Source organism: Sus scrofa, chromosome 1 (assembly GCF_054392235.1).
Source record: "Sus scrofa isolate SSC_HxYL_T2T_F1_AM1 chromosome 1, Sscrofa_HxYL_maternal_Yorkshire_Landrace_v2.0, whole genome shotgun sequence".
NCBI classification, from domain to species: domain Eukaryota; kingdom Metazoa; phylum Chordata; class Mammalia; order Artiodactyla; family Suidae; genus Sus; species Sus scrofa.
The window spans coordinates 267,392,544-267,400,613 of NC_139383.1; positions in this window are offsets into that span (position 1 = coordinate 267,392,544).

The window sequence follows — 8,070 nt, forward strand, 5'->3', positions numbered from 1 at the left end:
TTTTTTTCCATTATGGCTGGTTTACAGTGTTCTGTCAATTTGCTACTGTACAGCATGGTGACCCAGTTGCACATACATGTATACATTCTTTTTCTCACATTATCATGCTCCATCATAAGTGACCAGACATAGTTCCCAGTGCTACATAGCAGGATCTCATTGCTAATCCATTCCAAAGGCAGTAGTCTGCATCTGTTAACCTCAAGCTCCCCATCCCACTGTGTTTTTAAAGCCACTAATGCAATAGTGTTTTTTTTAAAGTGGTAGTGGAGTGCTAATATCAGAGATAGAGTTCATCCAGGAGGACTCTGTAAAGAAAGAGATCCCCAATCTTCCTTTATCTCTTAGGTCTGGTTTTCCACTTTTATTCCTCTCTCAAGTAGCACAAATCCTATAATTCCACTCTCAGCTTCTGGATGAAACCTCAGCTGATGTTACTGGCCTGTCATTATGCGCATAGACAGCAAAATCACATCCTATCCACTCTTGCAGATTTACCAGTTTGATCTTCCCTGGTCTTGGGACCCACTCTTGGTACCACACTTGAGGATGAAAAGAGTGGATAGGATATGTGTTCGACATGAGAAGGAGTCTGAAAATTATGTAATAGGAGGAACTGAGAATTTCTGCCATGGGAGAAGGGGGATCAGGGAAGACAGATATCTATAGATTCAGGGAAATAAGGAAACAAACTTCTTTTGGCATCAGGGAAGAAAAATTAAACAGATAGGTACAGATGCTGGATAGCTTAGTGCCCAGAAATAAAAAATGCTAACCATAGAATTTGTTCAGAACTGCCTTAGGAAGTACTTAGATGGAGGACGCTGTGCTGGGAGAGTGCTGCCAAATTGGCAGAAGCTGGAGCACTTCAGAATTTGGGGCCAACATTCTCATTTTATCAATGAGTGAACCGAAGCCCAGAGAGCATGGCTTGTCACATGGCCTCCAGTCTTTTGCCGCAATGAAATTCTGTTTAAATTATTCCTATTTCCCGGGATTATGAAAGACCCTTGGGAAAGACTAACAGAACACACTGCAGCCCTTCAGGAATTGTCACACCTTCCCCTTCTCTCTAACTCAAACCCAAGCTCACAGTACCTTTTCCAGTGACCTAATCTTGCTGCTCATCTGCTGAAAAAAACTTACGGGATTTCCAGTTCTTGTCTGACTCCTTGAGTAAAAAGTCCCCAGGCTTCGGGTATGTCTGGGGTTCCTCTCTCCTTTTGTGCTGAGTCTTGAGAAGGGATTTGGGCTTCAAATCGAGATAATCAAGTCCAGTCGAGACGTTCAAATCCTGTTTTACCAACCAAAAGAGATTCAGACCTTAAGTCATTCACTTAAAAACATTGTTTCCAGAGTCCTCATCGTGGCTAGTGGAAACAAATCTGACTAGTATCCAACAGGATGCAGGTTCAATCCCTGGCCTCGCTCAGTGGGTTAAGGATCCAGCATTGCAGTAAACTGTGGTGTAGATTGCAGATGCAGCTCAGATTTGGTGTGGCTGTGGTGTAGGCCAGCAGCGACAGCTCCAATTCGACCCCTATCCTGGGAACTTCCATATACCATGGGTGCGGCCCTAAAAAGACCAAAAAGAAATTGGTTCCTTCCATATTAAATAGAAGTAAATAGAAATGAACAAGATAAAATCCTACCCGCTAGTAACTCATAGGGAAATGCCACGGGAAGAGACCCCTGTGCACTGTTTTATAAGGGTTGTAGTGTGGCACTCATGAAGGTGAAGGTGAAGGGAAGAGGAAGTGCAGAGCCCCGAGGCATCAAGGAAAGGTCATATTCCAGGTAGTTTGACTATTGCATGAGGAGCTTAAGGATGGATAGATTGACAGCAGGTGAGGCTGCGAAGTTTAGCTGAGACCATGCATGCCATGTTAAGGAACTTGTATTTTATTCTGAAACTAATGTGCATTAGGGGATATTTTTAAAAGAAGGAAAGGACATGGTGATTTTGCTTTTAGAAAAAGACTTCTGTTACAACAGGGAAGACCAATTTCCCATAATCCCCTTAGCAACATCTAATTTTATGCTAAAAATTATTTCAATCATTATAATAGGTTCTGTGGGCTCCTCTTTGGGCTATGTAATGTAAGCTACTAATCCTTGTTTTCAAATTTTGTATATATATGATATATGTTATTATAAAATATATTTTATAAAATTTAATTTTATAAATTTATATATAAATTATATATGTGTTATAAAATATATTTTATAATACTAAATTTTATAAAATATATTTTATAATACTAAATGTTATATTTTATAATATTAAATGTTATAAAATATTATAAAAATTGTTAATTACCACTGAATGGTAATTAAATAACTTTTATAATACTTGCACTTTCATATTAATATCATTATTCACAGTCACCAAAAAGGAGAAGCAACACACGTATCCATCAACAGATGAGTGGATAAACAAAATGTGATGTATGCATACAAAGGAATAGTATTCTGATACATGTTACAACATAGATGAACCTTGAGGACATTAGGCTGAGTGAAATAAGCCAGTTACAAAAGGACAAATATGGGATGATTCCATTTAGATGAGGGACCTAGAGCATCAAACCCATAGAAACAGAAAGGAAAATGGTGGTTTCCAGGGGCTGGGGGAGGAGAAAATGGGGAGCTCTCATTTAGTAGATACTGTGTTTCCGTTGGGGAAAATAAAAAGTTCTGGAGATGGATGGTGGTGATGGTTGCACAACACCGTGAATGGTCTTAATGCCGGTCAAGTATACATTTTAAAATGTGGTAAGTGTGGTATTATGTATGTTTTACCACACTTAAAAATTCTGTAATAGGTAAGCAAGAGGCCAAATTCAAATCCAGTGCTGACAGAATTCTGGGGTAAATTCCCACACTATCCACTCCTTCTATCACTGCCTTTATTCCATCATCCTCTGGATTACTTCTCAGCTGCCTTTCTTCCCTTAAAAAATGGCACACCTGTCCTCTCCTGGCTCATATAAAACAGAGAACAGTTCTACTGTTCACCAAGCCCCAAATGGCAAAAGGTCTGTGAGATCATTTCATACATCCCACATACTTATTTGTACCAGGAGACAAAATCAGGCCAACTCTTGTCCGTCTCCTTCCGCTGAATCAGGGAAATTCCAGCTCTCCTTGTGTGTGATCATAATGGCTAGGGCCTCAGGTAGAGGGACAGTCTGCCAGAAGTCTCCCTTATCCTTGGCGAGAGGCCAGGAGCTCAGACGTCTTCAAAGAGAGGGAGAGGGAAGGTCTGCAAATGGAACCGGCCAAGAGGCCTGGCTGGACCCCTCTTGGTGAGAGACCAGAGAGGATGTTTGCTGCAGAGTCCAACTCTAGGAACCTAGTGCCTAGGATCTGCTGAGACGGCACCAGAAGATAAACCACCTGCATAAACGGGGGGTGTTGTCAGAAACAGAGGTCATAAAGGCTTAGAGGAAGGTAGACCAGCCCAAGTGCCACAGAAAGAACACTGCACTAGAGCCAGCTGTCCTGGGTATACATGCTGCTCTGTGATTTGGGGCCATTATCTTCACCTCTCTGAGCCACAGGAGTCTTTGTAGTAAAATGAACACAGGATAGAGTTATGATGCACAGTAAATGAGATGACAAGACAGAAAGTGTGTGATATGCCAGGGGTGCCCACAAATGTTAGTTCCCTCTTCTCTGGGCGTGCTTGCAACAGGGGGTCCAGCTCTCTCTTATATGTGGGTCTTTCCTTACAAACATCTGTGCATCTTTCCCACAAAAGCTACTATCACACATGTTCTCCATGTATGCCACCATCTTTTTGAATGCCTACTCTATGTTTGATGTTGTGCTGACTACCTGTCTTAGATCACATCCTTGGCTTTACTTTTGATATGTGAATTGCTATTGACCAGTTTCTTCTTTCAAGTCCATCTTGTCTTGTAGACGTTGGACCATTCCTTAGAAGAAAAAATGCTGTTGGAGTCCTGACAAGGGTAGCATCAAATCATGCTTACAAGTCTCCTGGAGTTCTTCCTTTCCTTACTCATTCTTAAGGGGGCTGCATTTCAAGTTTTCATGCTACTTACTGCATTTGGTTATCTGGGGAGGGGATCATACAGGGTAGAGGAATAGCCAGGCCCTCAGCAGTCAGACAAAATGATCATTTAATGTCTCCAAATGTCTTCAACTTACACTTAAAGATTTCTTTAAGTGATGCCTTCAAAGATAATTTTTAAATAGACATTTTAAAAATGTTTATTCTTTGGGATAAAAAACAATCAATAGAGATAGATGCTCCTGACTATGGTGATTACCAGGGACTGGATTCCAAGGATTTTAAATGTGGAGAGGATCTTTGAGATCATTTGGTCCAGAAATGGTGAACTTAAAAGTCCACCAAGGCCAGAAAAGGAAAGTCGTACATTCAGGTAGTTGTACAATGATGTAATAAGACCTGGATTGGAAAGTGAATGGACTAGTGAGAACACAGAGGTGGGGACATATCCCAGCCTAGGGTCAGAAAAAGCCTTCCAAGCCTGAGAAAGAGAGTTACAAAGGAGAGTGATGGGTGGATGGATGACAACAAGGACAGTATTTCCTGGAGTCTATATCCCAAACCACACATTCCTAAGGGGAAGAGAAAAGTTATCATTTGACCATCCCAATGGGTGGCATTTTAGTAAATTCCAGCTTGGCAATTGGGGAAGAGGCGAAACAGTTTGTTTCCAACTTTTCTGTCACTTAATACATTGAAGAAACTGCAAGGCCATTTGTTGCAGAATGGCACTGAAGGAGCTCCTGTCCCCAAGTGGAGTTCAAAATGCTGTCCCAGTTGACAGCTTTTGGGGAGTACAGACTTTGGAGCCAGGACCTTGGTGTGTGTTGTCTAGCTCTACCACTTACTAGTTGTGTGTTCTTGGGTTCTTCTCTGTGCTTCAGTTTCATCCTTATAAAATGGGAATCATGATAGGACTTGATTGGAGGTTTGTTGTAAGGATCAAACTATAAAATTGCAAAAAGCACTTAGGACAGTGCATGGTATCTGGTAAGCATTTAATGTAATCATATGATAGCTATTTTGGAGTTGGCTTCGTGATCTTTAAAGTCTCGTCCAGTTCTGGGGTAAGATGATTCCACAGGGAGATCATGAAACCAAAAGGTCTCTCTCTATATGCACATCCAGGGGGGGATGAGGGAATGCTAAAAACTAATTAAAAAGTTGAAAACTAATCTAGGGATCAGGAATCTACTTGAGGAATTCAATGGTGCTTTCAATGAGAGCTTCCACTCTTTTTGAGGTTGAGAATTGTTCACATGAACAGGAGGGAAAGGGTGGGAGAGGGGAAGTGAGAGAAGAGACAAGTAATGAGAATTTCCAGTTCAGAGGACCCAAACTACTTTGTTCATTTATTCGACAACTGTTTTGTGATCATCTTCTATGTGCCTGGAGTTGTTCTCAATGCAGGGATACAGGAAGGGTTAATATGCAGTGAAAGCACTAGCACTAAAGGAAATTGGGAGACTGAGGTAGGACAGAGAACATACCATTAATGCCACCTGGGATATGTCCAGCTCTCTGTCATCTCTCATTTGAGTTCTCGTAACAGCCTCCTAACTGACCTCCTTGTCTTCCAGCTTGTCCTTCTCCCCCAGTCTCCTCATTGCACAGTAGAACCTTCTAGATGATGAACATCTATGCCACTCCACTGCTTGTTTAGTGTTACCATAGCCTACAAGATATTACAGCATCTGGTCTTGATATACTTTTCCTGACTCACTTCTTGCCACTCCACCCACCACTCCCATCAGTGAACTTCCTCCCATTTCCTGAACGTCTCATTAGCTCACCTCCAGGTTTTCACAGTGCTGCTCACCTGATGGGTACAGGCTTACCCTGACACAGGCTGGCTAAATCCTCCTCATCCTTCAAGCCTTGGAATCTACTTCACTTCCTGCGGGAACATTTTGGGATGCTCTCAGATACACACACACACACACACACACAGATCTAGATGAGGTGACCCTCCTCTGAGACCCTCACTGTCCTGTACTTCCCTACCAGAACACTTACCATAAGGCATTCTAATGTCCTTTGTCCCCACTAACTACTAAGCTATACATGTGCACACGCCATGGCTGTCTTGACCACCACTTGCCCCCAGCATATCTCAGAGTCTCTAGCAGAGTTGGTATTCACAGAGTTGGTATTGCTGAGCCTTTCCTTCTAAGAATGGTGGCCTGAGAACACATGAGCTCCCCAATACCAACCTCGCTGATAGATCCAGCACTGTCCCTTATAATGCCCCTCCACTACAACCCTCTCCTCTTACCCTAATCTTTCTTCCTCTCCCTCTGCTTTACCACCCATCACTTCTGGAATCCATCTTCCTGTATTAGGCTTGCACTCACTTAGAAGCCATGGCTAAACATGGCCATACAAACTCTGGCATCCAGGCCTCCAATCACCCAGATCCTTGGTGACCTGACAACAAAACATCTGGGCAACTGACTCATCTTGGTTTTCTTTTCATCCACATGGTTTGGCACTACTTAGGACTGCCTGAAGGTTGGGCACGGAGTCCCTGATGCCGTGACAGTTTTCCTCTGGACTCTTGAAGTCATCAAGGGCTTGTATACATGGACAAGGCTTTTTTAATCAGGGAACAGCTGGTTGTGGTGGGGGATCTATTTGTTGCACCCACTATTAATTAGTACCATTTTTAAAAGGAGAACAAGCAAAGGGAAAAAGGAAAGTTTGTGACTGGGAGGGAGAATTGGAAGCCATGTGTAAAAAGCTGTGGACCATGAAGTCTGGAATCACATGGTGTGATTGAAGATTCTCAGGTGAAAGGCAAATATTTCTCCTTGATGACTTGAGAGAGTGAAGTTGTGATCAAAAGTTTCAGAGGAGATGATTTTCAGATTTCATCTTTTCAACAAAAAGGGCTTAATCAAAAGATGTGTTTGTTGTGTTTTCCAACAAGCATTTACTATATTCCTATATATTCTGGGTCAGTTCCTGATCAGAGCATATGATGAGCAGTTTTATTTATTTATTTTCTTTTTGTATTTGATCTTATTTTTATTGGAGTATAGTTTATTTATAATGTTGCCTCAATTTCTGCTATGTAGCAAATTGACCCAGTCATACATATGTATGCGTTCCTTTTTTTATATTCCATCATGGTCCAGCTCAAGAGTCTGGATATAGTTCCCTGGTCTATACAGTAGGACCACAACGAGCAGTTTTAAAACAGAAGTCTTGCTCTAAAGGAGGTTATAGTGAAATGGAGGAAAACTGACCCAAACCAGTTGATGTAATGTCTAAGCACAATGACATAATGTTCATGTGCCTCATGGGAGCAAAGGATGAAGGCACCTTTTGAGGGTTTCAGACCTGGTACTACCATTTACTAGTGAAGCGATCTTGAGAAAATCTTGTAGCATACCTGGTGTGATGGTAGTGGGAAGGATTTAAGGATTTAATATAGGCAACAGGATTTTGTAAACTGACAATCGATTTATCGGGGTTAATGTCCACCATTAAACTTTCCCAGATGCACACAAGACAATCTTGTAAGTTGCTGAGCTTCTGGTCATTACAAGTATTTAAGGAAGCCAGATGGCTTCCTGGATAAGGAATGTTTAAAGAGAAATTCCTGCCCTGGGGAGAGGCCTATAAATGCTTGAGGATCTCTTATTTATAGCACCTTCTTATAAATAAGATGAGTATATTTGATTCTGATTCTAGAACATAGAAAGTGTGTCAAAGTCAAGAAGCTAGCAGCCATCTGATATTGAAGAATAAACCAGCTCTATCAGTTTGCATCAAGAGGGCCACCCTTGGAGTTCCCGTTGTGGCGCAGTGGTTAACGAATCCGACTAGGAACCATGAGGTTGCGGGTTCGGTCCCTGCCCTTGCTCAGTGGGTTAACGATCCGGCGTTGCCGTGAGCTGTGATGTGGGTTGCAGACGCGGCTCGGATCCCGCGTTGCTGTGGCTCTGGCGTAGGCCGGTGGCTACAGCTCCGATTCGACCCCTAGCCTGGGAACCTCCATATGCCGCAGGAGCGGCCCAAGAAATAAC